Source organism: Schistocerca cancellata, chromosome 6 (assembly GCF_023864275.1).
Source record: "Schistocerca cancellata isolate TAMUIC-IGC-003103 chromosome 6, iqSchCanc2.1, whole genome shotgun sequence".
In the NCBI taxonomy this organism is placed as follows: Eukaryota; Metazoa; Arthropoda; class Insecta; order Orthoptera; family Acrididae; genus Schistocerca; species Schistocerca cancellata.
Genome location: NC_064631.1, coordinates 665,469,478 through 665,489,454, shown reverse-complemented (window position 1 = coordinate 665,489,454; position 19,977 = coordinate 665,469,478).

The following is a 19,977-nucleotide window of genomic DNA, read 5'->3' as shown; positions in this document are numbered from 1 at the left end:
AGACGTTACAAGAATTAAGCCTATTCACAAATGTATATAAGCAAGTTTCTGATTTAAAATTCCGCTGTTTTTCTGAGATCTGTATTAAAACAATGAAGGTATACGCTATTCATTTTGTATTTCACTCGATGGAATGAAAAAATGGACAATTAAACGAGATACTTTAACTTTGATTCTCCAAAAACGATACGAGAATTAGGCCTATAAACAAATGTATATAAGCAAGTTTCTGATATAGAGTTACGCTGTTTTTCTGAAGTCTGTTTTAAAACAATAAAGTTATACGTTAATTACGGTAGTTTACTTATTTGTTACCGAGAAATTAGTTAAATTACCGTGAAACAAGAAACAAACACGTTTACAAAATTTAAGCCTAAGCGCGACTTCGCGAAGTTACGATCTTTTCGTGTTTTCTGAAAAAATACGCAAAGAAAAGTCAAACCTTTAACGGCAAGACTAAATGATACACTAATGCATGTATTTAATTTGTTGTCAGCGTTAAACTAAATTATATTCCTGTCTAAATCACTTAACTTTCTGGAAATCGTTTCTGGCGTCACTTACTCGGCGGCCATCTTGGAACCAGAAACAACCGAGCCTCTTTGGACTCTTGACGGACGAGCCGGCACCGGCTTCTCGAATTCCACCGGTGATAATGAAGAACATTTTTCAACCACGTAATAATATCATAAATTTAAGACAGACCAATAGACTGGCGAGAGCGCGTGACTTCTATCGAATGCACGCCGCCTGGTCTCGGGCGCCTTGTCACGGTCCGTGCGGCTCCCCCCCCCCCCCCCCCCCGTCGAGTCCTCCCTCAGGCATGAGCGTGTGTTGTCCTTAGCGCAAGTTAGTTTAATTTAGCTTAAGTAGTGTGCAAGCTTAGGGACCGATGACCTCAGCAGTTTGGTACCATAGGACCTTATCACAAATTTCCAAAAAATATCAAATACACACGAGCAGGCGTCCCAACCAACCCTGTGGATGCACGGCAATCCACAATGCACTGGGTGGTGTTGTGGCAGATAATTCTGTATACTACCCTTCACCCAGGACGACGAACAATATTGTTCGTGGTTGTTGTTGGTAAACAAGTCACCAGTTCCTGTCCACACGTCATCGATATGCTGAGCTCCGCATTACGCCATGTGTATCACTTTATAGACGACGACACCCACTGTCTTATTTTCATCCCCTCCGTGGAAGTGTGGCACCTAGTGATGAAGATAAATGCCTTTCTTCTCCGTGTTGGACAATACGCCATTTACCCTACGATTGTTCTTTGTCCGGATATAGCGTACTACCCACGAACCAAGATGAATGTTATCACATGGCTACGAGCCGATACGGTCCATTATCTGCTTTCCGATGCCCTGAAGGTTGTGCTGGACTTCTGTGACCACCTGCATGAACGACAGACGGTGATCGTGTGCGTCCCGAAATACCAACAATATTTTTCTAATTTGCCGGGGGTGTGTTACGAGATCCTCCACACAGGCGGTATGTCCCAGCTAAGAGAAGCTGAGTTTGAACACGATGAAGAAGCATACAGTGACCCTGACGAAACGGCTATCTCCTTCATTTCTACGAGACGACGTGCCCGGAGGCTGAAGCGCCGGAGAGGACCATTCTTGTTGGAGAACGCATATCATTTCGTTAGTGGGGAGAGTCTGGTGGATGATACCGTAACTAAAAAAAATGTGTATTCCGTTTACTTTGATTTGTTTCTTTTTTAAGGCGCTTTTTGGTTCCTTTCCTACTTTCGAGTTCTAAAAAATGAAAAATAAAAAATAAGAAAAATCTAAATTCGAAGACGAGCCAACAGCACTATAGCTTTGTCCTGAAAGAAACTGTTTATGCCCGTTTTTCGTTAAACCATTTACGTAATACCACTTTTTATCATCTCTTTTCCTTAATAATAATAATTTTAAAAAATATGGTGTTGAAGCAGTATACTTATTCAAGAAATATTTTAATTTATGAAGAACATATTTTATTTTCAAACAATAAAGTAAGCGGCTAATCAGTTGAAATAAAAACAAAAAAAATGAAAAATAATCAAAAATATTCGGAAGACAACTTACCCAAAAAGGAAAAGAGGTTAAAGTGAACACTCGGGGAAAAAGTCGGTAGAGCACTTGACTTCGAAAGACATGATCGGTATCACAGTGCGGCGACACAGTTTTAATCTGCAAGAAGATTCATTCTGCCGTTTGTCAAAGGCGCTTATGCCGGAATATTTTCCCACTTTATAGCCCATCTCGTCGTTATAGTGATTCTCCAAGCGCCTCCGGTAAGCCACCGCTGTATAATGTGCTTACTACGCCACTAGATGGCAGTCAGTATCGCGTTGGCCATTGGTCATAATGTTTTGGCTGTTCAGAGCATTTAATGCATATGAATTCTTTCAGATTTGCCCCCCCCCCCCCTCCATCTGCCCTTGACTGTGGTGTGTTATCTTCGTGCCGACTTTTTAGTGCAGTGTTTCCAGTGAGTGTTAAGTGTTGTGAGTCTTTTCCGAAGTGTTGTGAACGGATGTCATACTGTTGCTGGGTGTGATTTTAATTTCTCTTGTGAACAGAAACCTGACTGTGGCCGTGTTTTTTTAATTGTCTGTCTACTATTTTACCTGTCTGTTTCCTGTGTATTTTATTAGCATCGCCAACCCTTTGTTTTATGTTTTAACTTTCCACAATTTTCCATCGTTTTACAATTTAAGTCATCGTTTTATCGCTTGCTTTTACTGGTTATTATCTTCTTGTTATGTTTTAAAAATTCTGTAGGCTGAAGAGCGGCGTACTAAGCTGCTGCCAGCCCGCCCCCTTCAGGGGGAATCGAAACTCAGTAAAGGAAGAAAATGTTCCAGATTTGTTCGAAAACCGTCTGTTCGTACTATGATCATTACTTCTAATCTCTTATGCGCAGTTCATACTGAGGATGGAATTCCAGTCTCTGCAGCAAGCGTCATCTCTCTTCTGACGTTTCAGAATTTCGCTACAACTTTCTAGTGCTGTGAATCATCCATACAAGGTGATTCGCAAAGATATGCAAATGTTTTGATATGCTATTGTAAAAGTAAAACTAAAGAAAAAAGTTAAGATAAAGATAAAACCGGAAATGTTTAGTTACAGAATTATGGCTAGTAAAAGATTTTGACTGAAATTTAGCAACTTCACTAATATCAAGCCATCGCAAAACTGTACGAGGTTAAAGTAAAGCACGATCTCCATTAATATTGTTGTTACTGATCTGGTGAATCTAATAAAGCATGTACCAAATGTGTATCTGCAGTAGTTTTCCAGAATATCCAGAGAAGCAAAGACGTAATTTCGTAAAATTTTTAGTTTTTTGACTACTTGGCTCAATTTGTATTTTAAATTGCAGACAATTGGACGAAGTTTTCCACAGAAGTTGTAGAGAATTTAAGTCTGCAAAAATGTTGGTAACATCTCGTGGTCGTGCGGTAGCGTTCTCGCTTCCCACGCCCGGGTTCCCGGGTTCGATTCCCGGCGGAATCAGGGATTTTCTCTGCCTCGTGATGGCTGGGTGTTGTGTGCTGTTCTTAGGTTAGTTAGGTTTAAGTAGTTCTAAGTTCTAGAGGACTGATGACCATGGATGTTAAGTCCCATAGTACTCAGAGCCAAAAACGTTGGTAACAGCCTTAACTGAAACCGTATAAACGTGTCTGATAATCTGCTTTTATTAATAAAATAGCACACGTGAATTCTACATCTACACCCATATTTCGCAAGCCGCCTGACCGTGTGTGGCGGAGGGTACCTTGAGTACCTCTATCGGTTCATGTTTAACCGAAAGAAACAAAGCACGGTGTTAAGGAGGTTGTACAGTGTACATACAGTTTCACAATAAATGTTAAAAAATATTCCAAAACAAATATTGTTCATCACGTCTTTCTTGCAATGGCCATTGTTGACGGAAAGCGCTTTTGTTTCCCGATACGAACGAAGTGATTCTTAGAGCGGAATTTTACCTGACAGCTCCATAGTTCGGTTCTAAACTGGGCGAGTGAGACTTCTGTTTTATCCACGTGTAGTAACAGAGACAGTAAAACATGAACATTAACTACTATTCCAGCAGTGACAGCGCCGCACTGCTACCGTAGTGCAGCATCGTAGTTCTGTCGCCGGTGCAGTACTGGAATTCTTCGTGTTTCACTATCACTATTAAGACACGTGGATAAAAAGAAAGTCACATTCGACTAATTAAGATTCGAAATATCGAATTCGCATTTAAAATTCTGGTCTGTAAATTATTTTTTCTCGTAATGGGAAACAAACTGCCGCTTTCCGTCGATACTGGGAGTCTTATGAAAGACTTTATGAGCACCCTTTGTTCGGGCTAACCCCAGCTACACATTGCAGAAACGGAATTGCGAACATCTGCCTCCGAAACGGAAGGAGAAACACGCTTGACCAGTCTTAGGAGAGGCACCCAGTATGCATAAGTACAGGGTGTGTCATCTAAAACTAGGACTGTTAATATTGCGGAATTTTAAAGTACCATTGACGTGTGGTTTTCACAGAATGGATTGGTATTCAGGAGCTCGTATTGTTAACCAATAAACGGATTGTAATAATACTTAGAAATGTATTTCTACGTAAACATACATTTTTGTAAATATAATAAGGCCTCTTGTCATTAACAGACTAATATTAGGGTAAATTAGAATGTGAATGGTGTTTGTTGCAGGATTCTAGTGCGAGTCTTTTTCCGAGATACTGCATTTTGAAAAATTTCCACACCGACATTTATTTGTGCCATTCAACCTGCTTAGTTGTTACTTTCGATGTTGTTACGTTAGCTTGCAATTGCTTGTGTGTTGCTTCAGTAGACTGCGATTTGGTAGTTAGTTAGTGTGTCACACCAAGCAGCAGCCCGTCAGGGGGGGAGGGGGGGGGCTATAGGATTTAACAATTCAGAAAAGCCGTCAGGCTCATGGTGTATGGAGAGTGTACGAATAATGCAGTTCGTTCTTGTACTAGGGCGTATGCGGCAACGTATCTCAACAGACATCAACAATCTCGGGAATTATTTATCAACCTATTCAACCATTTACGTGAAAGTGGTATTGTAACACCTAGACAACATAACGAATGGAAACAAGTGACGACAGAACAGGGGGGAAATTAATGTTCTTGCTGCTGTTGCAGTTGATCCGCACGTTAGCTCCCGCGCAATAGCACGAGGAAGTGGCATACGTCAGGCAAGGGTCCTACACACTCTCCATCGACATAGGGTAAGGCAGGCGGAATCGGGTCAATATTTGTTAAAATCTAAATAAAGGACATATTATCGCATCAACAAATTTTCATTGTAAATACTTAAGAACTATGTTCTTTTGCCTACATATTCTAATATATAACACTACCTAAATTTTGTTCACAGTTTCATATAATTTATCTTAAAATTGAGCTGTATGACCTTATTCGCCTTCTTTAAGCAAGGCGAATCGGGCTATAAATCCGGCAAATTGTGTTAGTACAAAATGTATGCATCACAATAAAGTAGTAACACATTTTCCAGAAATAAACCTCTTCTTCCCTACTGCATCAAGATAGGTCTAATTCACTGTCATTGCCTTCAATCCAGTCACTGAAACCAGTCACCAAGTTTCGCCAATATTGGATCGCTGTATTTAATCTTGTAGAGTTCACGAGATGAGTCATTATCGCCAACTGTATCTTCGGAGGATCCCGATAAGTCCGACCCTTGTGATTCGTGCTGTAGGTGTTGTCTGTTCTTAACCTGGTGTTTCTTCACAAGATCAGGGTGGGATTAAATTTTTCTTTTTTCCAGTCTCTTTTTTTGCTGCATTTATAGTTTCTGGGGACGTAATAAGTGATGCATTCTCTCTACTGGCACAAGATTTTGCTGTAGCCTTCTTTGGAAACGTCAACAAGTCATGCAATGAAACACAATACTTTGGCGTGTCATTGTTTGGCCTGTCATGAACTGGACTAGTGGTATGAGACACAGACTGAAGTCCAGTTTCCTTTGGTGTGTTTTCTTACCTCGACGATGTACTAGGCAGTAAGAAATCGTGTTCAACCACTCCGTTTTCTGCAATCGCTGGTGTTTTCGCTCTCATCCATGCAGCCTTGAAAATGTTTCCAAATGTGAGCTTGTTGATCTTCCTAGCTCCTCTTGTGCTACGAATGAAGTTCATACATTAACTGTCGAAATATAATTTTAGTGGCTTAAAAAGTGACCTTTCTAAACTCTGCAATCGGTAAGTTGTGTGGCATGGTATGCAAATCATACTTGGGTTATTTTCTTAGCGAAACTGCAGCATCATACTTGCGTTATTTTCTTAGCGAAACTGCAGCGCTTCTAAATTTTTGTGAGACGCATGTCCATCCACAAGTAAAATTCAGTGCTCAGGAACCCGGTGTGATTGAAAATGTTTCAGCCACTTGCGGACTGCTTCTTCCTTAATCCACCCGGAATCTTTCTTTGTTATCAGAGTCCCATTTGGAAAAGAGTCACGAAAGTCAGGTAAAAATGTTTTAGATTTAAATATGGCCATAGTAGGGATACAGTTTCCTGCGGCCTTAGCACAAGCTAAGATGGTGACAAGCTCCCCTCTTTCCACAGAAGTTGGTGCTTAAACAGCTTTGCTCCCTTTTTCAGAAAAAAACTTTTCTTGTTGGTTTGTTATTTGTTTGGCAACCTGATTCATCTGGATTATAAATCTGCTGAGGTTTGTCCAGTAAATCAAGATTCTCGATAGTTTTCCTCAACAAGGAAAAGATGTTCGCCACATCATCTTCAAATTCCATTTTTTTTGTGCCTTCTGACCACGTATGCTTTATTTTGTTGGATTCTGTGAACTCGTAGGCAGCCCTCCTTACTGTATCTGAATCCAAGGGGAAGCCACGTGCACATAACCTCAAGATTCTTCAAACGAGTTCTTTCTCTTGCCCCGTATTAAATATTGTTTGGTCATCTTTTACCTTTGCTGGGGAATCTTTGCAGTCGTCTTAGTAGACAGTAATGCAGCTTCTCAAACGATTCCGATGCGTGGTGCTGACTTCTGCTCTCCCAGTAACCTTTAACTGCATTATGCATGTCACCCTGGGACCACAAAGTAAGAGTTTTTCTTTTATACTTTCCCATCTGGAATAAGAAACGAAAACAAAATAATACAAAACGAAATAATTATAATAATTTCAATGAACTGAACTAAAAGTGTAGATCATATGCACTCGGTTTGTATTGAACCGATTCGCCGAAAATGCAGAATGTTTTTTTCCCTAAATTGGTAGTCCTGCGCAAGCATATTTAGGCGCCGGTAACGCCGTAACCTCTTCTCCAGTATATCACCTTACTGAGTAACGAATAAACGAAATTTGATTCCAAAGCAGTTTTACGAAGTAGAATATTTTCAGAACTTGCGTCTCATTACTAGCCACAAACTAGTGTATATACCTGTGTTGTTCTTAAGAGTGTGCTACCTGAGGTATTGTACAAGTGTCGGTGTAGGACATTTTCAAAATTCGGTGTCTCTTAAACGACTCCCACTAGAATCCTGCAGCAAACACCACTGACATTCTAGTAGTTTTACTTTTCCAACGTCAATAGGCATTGTTTCAGTTGTAAATAGGCTGTTTAGGTTTTTATGTTGGGAATACCACGTAGTGCTCTGTATGAAAATCGCTGACTGCGCTGTGAGCAGTCTGTGGCTGGTTGGACTCATTGTTGGAATATTCGCTATTGTAGTGTCGGGCAGTTGGATGAGAACAGCGCGTGGAGTTGTGCAGTTGGATGTGAGCCGCCAGCAGTGGTGGATGTGGGGAGAGAGATGCCAGAGTTTTGAGCGGACGATCTGGACGTGTGTCCGTCAGAAAAGGAAAGTTTGCTTCCAGAATGAGATTTTCACTCTGCAGCGGAGTGTGCGGTGATATGAAACTTCCTGGCAGATTAAAACTGTGTGCCGGACCGAGACTCGAACTCGGGACTCAGTACTGTTAGAAGTAGAGCTGTGAGGACAGACCGTGAGTCGAGCTTGGGTAGCTCAGTTGGTAGAGCTCTTGCCGGCGACAGGCAAAGGTCCAGAGTTCGAGTCTCGGCCCGGCAAACAGTTTTAAACTGCCAGGAAGTTCCAAAATTTGGTTAATAAGATGTCACACAATTATATATATATTACGACTTTTGAACGCTATTAAGGTAAATACATTGTCTGTTCTCTATCAAAATCTTTCATTTGCAAACTATGCCTATGAGTAGTTAGTGCCTTCAGTAGAATATTTTATTTAGCTAGCAGTATTGGATCTCGCTGTATTGCAGTAGTTCGAGTAACGAAGATTTTTGTGAGGTAAGTGATTCATGAAAGGTATAGGTTATTGTTAGTCAGAGCCATTCTTTTGTAGGGATTATTGAAAGTCAGATTGCATTGCGCTAAAAATATTGTGTGTCAGTTTGGTGATGATCAGAATAAGTAAAGAGAGAACTGTGTGAGTACGTCGAGTTTTGCTCAGTTGTTTGAAAATCAAATAACGTAAGGGGTTTACCAGCACAGTCATTCTTAAAATTTCAAAGGGGACGTTTCACAGTTATAACAGAATGTGTTTGTGCAATAATACCCTCTCTAAGTGTTATTACAATCTGTTGACTGACTGCCAGCCGCATTGGCCTAGCGGTTCTAGGCGCTTCAGTCTGGTAGCGCGCGGCTTCTATAGTTGCAGGCTCGAATCCTGCCTCGGGCATGGATGTGTGTGATGTCCTTAGGTTAGTTAGGTTTAAGTAGTTCTGTGTTCTAGGGGACTGATGACCTCAGATGTTAAGTACCATAGTGCTCAGAGCCATTTGAACCATTTTGTTGACTGACTGATAATCTGGTCCATGGGTTACTAACATATTTTGTGAGAACCGCACATTGATAGCTATTTCTATTTCCGTGATATCTGTCGTGTCGCTTTAAGGTGATTCACCTTGTATATGTCCCTTCCGTGCAGCAATGTTGTAACTGTCTTCGATTTAATCGTATAACCAACAACTTTAGCTCTGTCATTAAGGTGCTCCAACTGCGGAGCAAATCACGCACAAGTCGCCCGGCCGCCCACTCAGCCTCTGTGTGTACACTGCAACCAGGAGCACAAGGCGGTAAATAGGGAATGCTCAGATTATGCGCGCTAGAGGTACGTTACGGAAGTCGCTGCTGCACAAAGCGTCACTTTCGTGGAAGCCGACACGGCCGTCTCACATAGGCGTTATGCCGAAGCAGTCCAGTCTCTTCCACCCTGCGTGTTCAACCCGCCTTCGCAGTTCCTCCTGGTTCAGCCACACACACATACACACACACACACACATAGTCACAAAGCAGCGGCGCCAGGCCGTCCGCCCCGGTGGACGCCACCACGACCTCTGCACCCGAACACCCTGCCACTGTGACCGATCCGTAGCAACCAGTACCCACCTAAACATCACGCTTCCATGTCGCTGAATAGCTTTCCCAATCCAAAGAGGGAAACGGGAAGCCAGTCCATTCCAGCGTCACTCACATTACGAGACAAACGTTTTAATCTCATCATCCAGGTCATTGGCGAAATACAAACAGGACCACAAGGACCAGAAAATTCAGCAGCGATACGCCAGATGTTACTGGAAACTATGGCTCAGCAAAATGACGATTTAGATTCTACAATGGAAAGCCGGGTCGGTCATCTTCAACATAGAAAACCTGCAAAGAGAATTAATTTCAGAAGACATATACATTGCAGCTATCTCAGGAACTTGGTTTATACCACATTCATTATTTTCGCTCCCAGACTTCCACATTTTTCGGGAAGACAGACAGGACGGAAAAGGCGGAAGGCGGAGTTGTACTATTCGTTAATTTTCAGTTCCTACTTTCGCTAGATACGTCGACAACTCACACACACACACACACACACACACACACACACACACACACACACACACACATATATATATATATATATATATATATATATATGTGTGTGTGTGTGTGTGTGTGTGTGTGTGTGTGTGTGTGTGTGTGTGTGTGTGTGTGTGTGTATACAGGGTGTTACAAAAAGGTACGGCCAAACTTTCAGGAAACATTCCTCACACACAAATAAAGAAAAGATGTTATGTGGACATGTGTCCGGAAACGCTTAATTTCCATGTTAGAGCTCATTTTAGTTTGTTCTTCCACCTACCCTCAATGGAGCACGTTATCATGATTTCATACGGGATATTCTACCTGTGCTGCTAGAACCTGTGCCTTTACAACTACGACACAACATGTGGTTAATGCATGATGGAGCTCATGTTCATTTCAGTCGAAGTGTTCGTACGCTTCTCAACAACAGATTCGGTGACCGATGGATTAGTCGAGGCGGACCAATTCCATGGCCTCCGCGCTCTCCTGACCTCAACCCTCTTGACTTTCATTTATGGGGGCATTTGAAAGCTCCTGTTACGCAACCCCGGTACCAAATGTACAGTAGTGACTCTTCGTGCTCGTATTGTGGACGGCTGTGAAACAATACGCCATTCTCCAGGGCTGCATCAGCGCATCAGGGATTCCATGCGACGGAGGGTGGATGCATGTATCCTCGCTAACGGAGGACATTTTGAACATTTCCTGTAACAAAGTGTTTGAAGTCACGCTGGTACGTTCTGTTGCCGTGTGTTTCCATTCCATGATTAATGTGATTTGAAGAGAAGTAATAAAATGAGCTCTAACATGGAAAGTAAGCGTTTCCGGACACATGTCCACATAACATATTTTCTTTCTTTGTGTGTGAGGAATGTTTCCTGAAAGTTTGGCAGTACATTTTTGTAACACCCTGTATAAGAAGCATCCAGCTGGTGGTGACGCGCTCTCGCATAAAAACTTTCGACTTCTCCATAATGGCACTATACTACCCTCCAAGAAACAAAATCAAAATCGATGAGTGGCTTACATTAATTGATCAGCTCGATCGACCCTTTCCTGTTCTGTGGTGACTTCCATTTGCACCGTACAATCTGGGGATGCGAGATGAACGACAGGTATCATTCAGCTGTTTTAGGCATCGTTGATGAATTTAGTTTACTGTACTGAACACGGCTGCCAAATTCTGATCATAGTGCCTGGAAGACGCCAGTCTGCAATGGACATCGCCTTGTGTTCTCCGGAAATTTCACAAGAATTTAAGTGGGAAATATGCACCTATCCGCTGGGGTGTGGTCGTTTGACATTCGAATAACTACGACAAATGAGAGCGATCCAGATCCACACATGCCGTCATCAAGAAGGGACAAGAGCAAAGCAGACTGGGAGATGCATAAATCACAGAACATCGCCATGCAGGCTTATTGCAAGGAACCGCAAACGAACGTTACAATCTGTTCACTTCCATAATAAATTAGGCGGTTGTATTTTCCAAAAGCCAAGTCAGACCTATCCAGGTCAAAAGGTCTTTCAGTTCTTGTATCATCTGTTACAGTATAAAGAGAGCGCGCCTGGGTGACTTGTCTCAAACACAAATAGGTTTCCGCCACCACGGATCATTTTTGTAGCAGCGGAAGAAACAATCTTGGAAACAGGTATGTGAGACGCTGATCGTAGAAACTCCATTTTCTTTTACTTCATATACCATACACCAATTTCGAAACAGGTGTCCATTGGGTAAAAGTTTACATGGGTGGCTGGATGACCTCCCACAATCATCATGCCCTCATCGGTCATACCTGTATCACTGCAAACTTCGGATGCTGCTTCTCCTTCCTCCCTGGAATCGACACAGTCCCCAATGACTCCGTTTCAATTCTCGGAACTGTGGAACGTCCTAAAATGTACCAGCGATGCTGACCCAGGAATGACGAGATCCACTACACAATGCAGGCCAGTATCCCAGACGAAGCCTTACACACGTTGATCGACATCTGCATCCATTTGTGAGAACTAGGCAACTTCTCGGACGATTGGTGCACTTACGTAATTGTTCCGATACTCAAGCCCGGAAAAGACCCAGTTTTGGGCAGTTCATGCCGTCCCATCGCTCTTTCTTCTTGTGAGTTTAAAACATTAGAAATTATCATGAAGCGCAGTTTGTAAAGATGCTTTGAGAGTAACTCCCCTTTGGCCCGCTCCCAATATGAGTTTCGAAAAGGACGTGGCACCGCAGACAACCTAGCTCTCTTAACAATGGGCATAGAAAGTACTTATGCATCTCATGGTTACTTGATGGAATTGTTTTTCGATGTTTCCGGTGCGTATGTCAGTGTGGACGTCAACGTACTGATGAGGAGGCACCAGTCGATGCATTTGCCGTATTTCATTTTCCACAACCTTTCTCCTATGGCAATGTTTAATCTGTGTCAGGCGACAGAACAATACCTTGCATGAACCGCGTCTGGTCTGGTTTGCAATGCCCCCATCTTACTTCCTCTTCTTTATGCAGTCTACTAGTCAGACCTTGGCACAATCTTTGGTACTTTAGTAAAAATCCTAATGTACACCGATGTCACCTGCACGTAAACGTTTTTTCTCAGCTTGAAGATAACGCTAAAGTGGTAGGATCGAATGACGGACGTGCTGTACTCGAGGACGTGCGGAGATGGACAAAATCTGGCAGATAACAAAACTTCGGCGGTTGTCTGTATACGGCAGAGATTGACATTAACAGTGCTCGAGATGTGGTTGGGGCTGTTTACCATTCCGATAAGGAGCTCAAGCTAGTGGCTTGGACTCTTTGTCCACAGCAGACTGACGTGTTCAAACCATGTGGAACATTTGATTTCAGAGGTCGATAGATTACTCAGTATCCTACAGGTGGACTATTGAGGACTTTCTTGGCTCAGGAATTCTTCTTTAGTACAGCAGCGTAAACAGTTCCTCCTCTTCTTCGAAGTCTTAGCTGTTTCATTGAGGAAAGTGGATACATCGATAAGTTTCGAAAGAAGAGGGTGCCTCTATTTGCATCCGCGTTTGGTGGGCATGATTGAGTCTATACTGGATTATGGCAGCACATTATAAAGCCATGTCTCGATGTATCTACTAAGTAAGATTGATGCTCTGTAGTACCCCTCCATACGAATCCGTCTTGGGGCAACAAATTCTGTGACTGTTGATGCGCTTTTTGTGGAGGCAAGGGAGGTACCCCTTCAGTTCTCAGAAACTCATCTTAGTAGAGCAGCGCAAACAAGCATCTTCTTTCTCAAAATCTTAACAGCTCATTGAGGGAAAAGAGTACATCGATAGGTTTCGAAGGAGGAGGGCACCTCTACTAGCTCAGCATTTCTCACGGTAAAATATATGTTATACTCCTTGTCCTAAAAAACTATCTGCCTGCTGCGTTTAGCTTGGATTACGAGGTACGTAACAACCGGTCCCCATCTTCTAACAGCCCAGATAGTCGAATCGATAGTTCACTACTTCTACTGACGCTTCCCATTTGATTGCATAAACGTGGCCCTCAATGGTAACAACATTCACTGATGAATTCAAAACAAGACAGGCCGCCGGCTTTGCTTACTGCTGCGGGTGTCCACTATGTTTATGTTTAAGCTTTCACGGAAGCCATCATGTTGACTGCCTAGATTCTGTCAGTTCTGAAGACCCTTCGATATGCGACAAATTAGTTCGACGACTTCCTCATTGTCACGCATTCGAGGAGTGCACTGGAAACCCTGGAAAGGCAGCAGTTGGGCTTCGGTACTGACCGGCATGTGTTCGAGGTAAATAAGTTAATCTATCATTGTGAAAGCATAAACATGTCAAGTTATTGTGGATCAAGGGAAAGTCAGGTATCTCATGCATCGAGATGGCGGACCACCGGGCGAAACAAACTGTGATTGACGGCCAGCGTTTCTACACCTTCCACATAGAGATTTTATTGCTCAAGTAAGGAATAAGGACCATCAAGAAAGGTCACAAACGAGACTGATCTCACAACAGCACATAGGAAGAGTTTTTGCCCCATTACAGCTGAGTATTCCGCACAAAACCTGGCATTCCGAAATCAGGCTATGTAGACGTCGTACCGTTCCTACAACGCTCATCCTGTTCTGTCACGTCTATTACCCCTCACATCTTTTTAGGGTGAAAGTGCAGCCACTCTGTTCTAAGAAATCCTCCCATCTGAGAATGCAGACCACAACCTTAATAATAATAGATGTATTTAACAACTGCCTGTGACGTACAAAACTCTATGTAAAGCCCTGTTAAATCGGCTGGAGCTAGGAGAATACAAAGGAAGGTTCAAGAATGGATGATAATACAGTGAACAGATACGCCGTCTGAGATCAGTATTACCACCGAGATAGTCTGGGAACACCATAACACTATTCGTTGAATTCAAGGAGGCCTACGACTCTATAGATAGAGAAAGACTCTACAGCACACTAGAAAAAATAAAGTTGAACAACAAGACCACAATATTAAAAAATGGGTCTAATGGCTCTGAGCAATATGAGACTTAATATCTGAGGTCATCAGTCCCCTAGAACTTGGAACTACTTTAACCTAACTAACCTAAGGACATCACACAGATCCATGCCCAAGGCAGGATCCGAAAAAAAAAAATGGTTCAAATGGCTCGGAGCACTATGTGACTTAACATCTGTGGTCATCAGTCCCCTAGAACTTAGAACTACTTAAACCTAACTAACCTAAGGACATCACACACATCCATGCCAGAGGCAGGATTCGAACCTGCGACCGTAGCGGTCACGCGGTCCCAGTCTGAAGCGCCTTTAACCGCAGGATTCGAACCTGCGACCGTAGCGGTCGCGCGGTTCTACATCTACATCTACATCTACATTTATACTCCGCAAGCCACCCAACGGTGTGTGGCGGAGGGCACTTTACGTGCCACTGTCATTGCCTCCCTTTCCTATTCCACTCGCGTATGGTTCGCGGGAAGAACGACTGTCTGAAAGCCTCTGCGCGCGCTCTAATCTCTCTAATTTTACATTCGTGATCTCCTCGGGAGGTATAAGTAGGGGGAAGCAATATATTCGATACCTCATCCAGAAACGCACCCTCTCGAAACCTGGCGAGCAAGCTACACCGCGATGCAGAGCGCCTCTCTTGCAGAGTCTGCCACTTGAGTTTGTTAAACATCTCCGTAACGCTATCACGGTTACCAAATAACCCTGTGACGAAACGCGCCGCTCTTCTTTGGATCTTCTCTATCTCCTCCGTCAACCCGACCTGGTACGGATCCCACACTGATGAGCAATACTCAAGTATAGGTCGAACGAGTGTTTTGTAAGCCACCTCCTTTGTTGATGGACTACATTTTCTAAGGACTCTCCCAATGAATCTCAACCTGGTACCCGCCTTACCAACAATTAATTTTATATGATCATTCCACTTCAAATCCTTCCGCACGCATACTCCCAGATATTTTACAGAAGTAACTGCTACCAGTGTTTGTTCCGCTATCATATAATCATACAATAAAGGATCCTTCTTTCTATGTATTCGCAATACATTACATTTGTCTATGTTAAGGGTCAGTTGCCACTCCCTGCACCAAGTGCCTATCCGCTGCAGATCTTCCTGCATTTCGCTACAATTTTCTAATGCTGCAACTTCTCTGTATACTACAGCATCATCCGCGAAAAGCCGCATGGAACTTCCGACACTATCTACTAGGTCATTTATACATATTGTGAAAAGCAATGGTCCCATAACACTCCCCTGTGGCACGCCAGAGGTTACTTTAATGTCTGTAGACGTCTCTCCGTTGATAACAACATGCTGTGTTCTGTCTGCTAAAAACTCTTCAATCCAGCCACACAGCTGGTCTGATATTCCGTAGGCTCTTACTTTGTTTATCAGGCGACAGTGCGGAACTGTATCGAACGCCTTCCGGAAGTCAAGAAAAATAGCATCTACCTGGGAGCCTGTATCTAATATTTTCTGGGTCTCATGAACAAATAAAGCGAGTTGGGTCTCACACGATCGCTGTTTCCGGAATCCATGTTGATACCCACATAGTAGATTCTGAGTTTCCAAAAACGACATGATACTCGAGCAAAAAACATGTTCTAAAATTCTACAACAGATCGACGTCAGAGATATAGGTCTATAGTTTTGCGCATCTGCTCGACGACCCTTCTTGAAGACTGGGACTACCTGTGCTCTTTTCCAATCATTTGGAACCTTCTGTTCCTCTAGAGACTTCCGGTACACGGCTGTCAGAAGGGGGGCAAGTTCTTTCGCGTATTCTGTGTAGAATCGAATTGGTATCCCGTCAGGTCCAGTGGACTTTCCTCTGTTGAGTGATTCCAGTTGCTTTTCTATTCCTTGGACACTTATTTCGATGTCAGCCATTTTTTCGTTTGTGCGAGGATTTAGAGAAGGAACTGCAGTGCGGTCTTCTTCTGTGAAACAGCTTTGGAAAAAGGTGTTTAGTATTTCAGCTTTACGCTTGTCATCCTCTGTTTCAATGCCGTCATCATCCAGGAGTGTCTGGACATGATGTTTCGAGCCACTTACTGATTTAACGTAAGACCAGAACTTCCTAGGATTTTCTGTCAAGTCGGTACCTAGTATTTTACTTTCGAATTCACTGAACGCTTCACGCATAGCCCTCCTTACGCTAATTTTGACATCGTTTAGCTTCTGTTTGTCTGAGAGGTTTTGGCTGCGTTTAAACTTGGAGTGAAGCTCTCTTTGCTTTCGCAGTAGTTTCCTAACTTTGTTGTCGTACCACGGTGGGTTTTTCCCGTCCCTCACAGTTTTACTCGGCACGTACCTGTCTAAAACGCATTTTACGATTGCCTTGAACTTTTTCCATAAACACTCAACATTGTCAGTGTCGGAACAGAAATTTTCGTTTTGATCTGTTAGGTAGTCTGAAATCTGCCTTCTATTACTCTTGCTAAACAGATAAACCTTCCTCTCTTTTTTTATATTCCTATTAACTTCCATATTCAGGGATGCTGCAACGGCCTTATGATCACTGATTCCCTGTTCTGCACTTATAGAGTCGAAAAGTTCGGGTCTGTTTGTTATCAGTAGGTCCAAGATGTTATCTCCACGAGTCGGTTCTCTGTTTAATTGCTCGAGGTAATTTTCGGATAGTGCACTCAGTATAATGTCACTCGATGCTCTGTCCCTACCACCCGTCCTAAACATCTGAGTGTCCCAGTCTATATCTGGTAAATTGAAATCTCCACCTAAGACTATAACATGCTGAGAAAATTTATGTGAAATAAATTCCAAATTTTTCTCTCAGTTGTTCTGCCACTAATGCTGCTGAGTCGGGGGGTCGGTAAAAGGAGCGCCTAGAACCGCAGAATGTTCATCCGAGGAACATTAACAAATACAGTACTCAAAGTAAATTCGTTGGAGAGATCTCGGAACCATTCCCATTAAGGAGTGAGACCGGGAGATGGCCTGTTACCCATTCTATTTAAATCGGTTTTTAAAAATAATAAGGACAGAGGATAAAAGAGTAAACGAAGTAAGAACTAGCCGGTCGCTGTGGCCGAGCGATTCTAGGCACTTCAGTCCGGATCCGCGCTGATGTTACGGTCGCAGTTTCGAATCCTGCCTGGGGCATGAATGTGTGTGATGTCCTTAGGTTACTTAGGTTTAGGTAATCCTAAGTGTAGGGGACTGATGACTCCGATGTTAAGTCCCATAGTGCTTAGAGCCATTTGAAGTAAGGACTGGGAGACTCAGGGTTACAACCGTCAACATAAAATGCCGTTCCTTTGCTGATGACGTATCCATCATAACGAAACACAGAGAAGAAGCCAAATAAATTCTAGAGACACTACACGAAACCTCTGGCAAATGAAGACTACAAATGTCATACGAAAAATAACGGTAAATCGACAAAAAATCCTAAGACGGACACCTACAGGCAAAGTGTGGAAAGATACCACTAATGGAAATCACAGAATACAGGAAGAACTCCACATCCAGTGTAGAGACGTTAAAAAAACTAAGAAAAATAGACTTTCACGATCAATTACAACAAAATATGTAGTTGCAACAACGCAAAAGTGAGGAACTATAGTACAGTAGTCCTACCAGGGGCATTTTATGCCTCTGAAACATCAGTAACCTAGGGAAGAACAAAAATCAAAGTGATGGAAAAACAAGAGAAGAAAATACTGAGGAAGACCAATGGTCCAGTTCAGAGAGACGGACAAAAGAAAAGAAGATTACCAACAAATTACATAGATAGGATGGAAGAAAACAGACTGTACCATTTTAATATAGTTGCGACTACTATAGTGAAACCAGCCGAGTATAGGAAACCCTGGAGAACCTCAAGAAACTGAAAATCTCTACAAAGACATGGCAGTGAATGACAATACCGGGAAAAAATCAGAAAACAGAAATTTCGGCAAACGCCGAAACGGAAGTAAACAGGAAAGAAGTGGATAGAAGAGAGGAAGAGGAAACACAGTGAATTTCTAAGACGTTTTAGGGAAGCCAAAGGATGGAGGCAGAAAAAAATGCCATGAAAGTTGTGTTTCAACACTCTGTTTAAGGGGGAATTAACGATTATAGGGTGGGCCAAAAATCACGAAGGGGTAATAATTATTAATAACTTTGTTTTTGTATCATTAGTTTCCACTGATATCTCAACGACTTAAAGAGTAAGGACGGTTAGTGCCCCGTCTTTTCCTAGCAGAATCTCAAACAAAATGATGGAGAAAACCTAAAATTGGGCCACCAATTCTTTTTAATTGTGCCCTTGAATAAATAATGAGGAAATGGTACAAATACAATCTAAAGAATATTATGGTTGGAACACAAAAGAATGGCATGAAGTTGATATGTTTAGGACTTGCTGATGATCTCGGCCTTCTCGCAAACAGCATTCAAGCAACCAAACAACAATCATTACAGGAAATAGCCCTCAGTTTTTGCTTTAAAATATCCTTAGAAAAATAACTGAAATAATGCTAACAGAACCGCCACTAGCAAACAAATGAGAATTTGAGAACAGGACATAAAAGTTGTTGAAAGGTTTAAACACTTGGAAGAAGTTATAACGTACAACCTGAATGAGAAACCGTGATGGCAGATTAGAATAACCAAATCACTTAGAACACGTCATGTTATTAAAAACACGCATAACAAAAAATGTCTCTCAACACTAATAAAAATGAAACACCATAAAACGGACACACAGCCGCAAATAACGTATGCTAACGAAACCATATGTAAGACAACCAACATTGTGATAATAGACAGATTACTCAAAATAGAAAGAAGGACAGTCAGAACATGTATAAATAAAAACATTTATAAATAAAATATAGCAAAAGGTGTTTGGAGAATAGTTTCCAATGAAATAGTCTAGGAGTAAATAGAATCAGTGATAGGTACAGTCGCGGAAAAAAACGAGCGAGACCCCTCGCCTTTTCGTTATGCTGATCTGCACGGCTTTAAAGTCTGCTACACAGCATAACAGGCAAGGCGACGAAGTGCTACCGACATACTATGCACAGGCGTGAAATTGACAAACTATCCGAACTTTGTCAGACTGTTTTCAATCATGTCTAAGACTATTTTAATGCTGATTAGTGTGTTAAAAACAACACGTAAATATAAGATATACATAAAAAAGAAACGCTAATTAGTATGAACTGCACTAATAAAAATGAATTTCGGCTTATCGAGATAACATAACTGATTTAGTAAGACAAAGTACCCCAGATCGTTACGAATTAGCAAAACATTATGCGCATTCGGCCGCGAAACGGTGTGTGTCAACATTCAGACCAGTAATACTGGATTACTGTTGCGTAAGTTTTCTTTACATAAACAGTCGTACTTTTAAATTGCGTTCATATAGAAGCTCACTTTTTTACAGCACCAAGGGACCGTATACCGCAGGAATTGCCATACATGTCCGCTTATTATGTCTACCCGTACTCGAGGTAAACTGGTTTTAAGCGTTGGATAGACAGATAGACGGTCAAGAAAGTTAGCCTGGTAGGGTTCCATTTTTACCGATTTACCTGACGAGATCCTAACAACTGTTACTG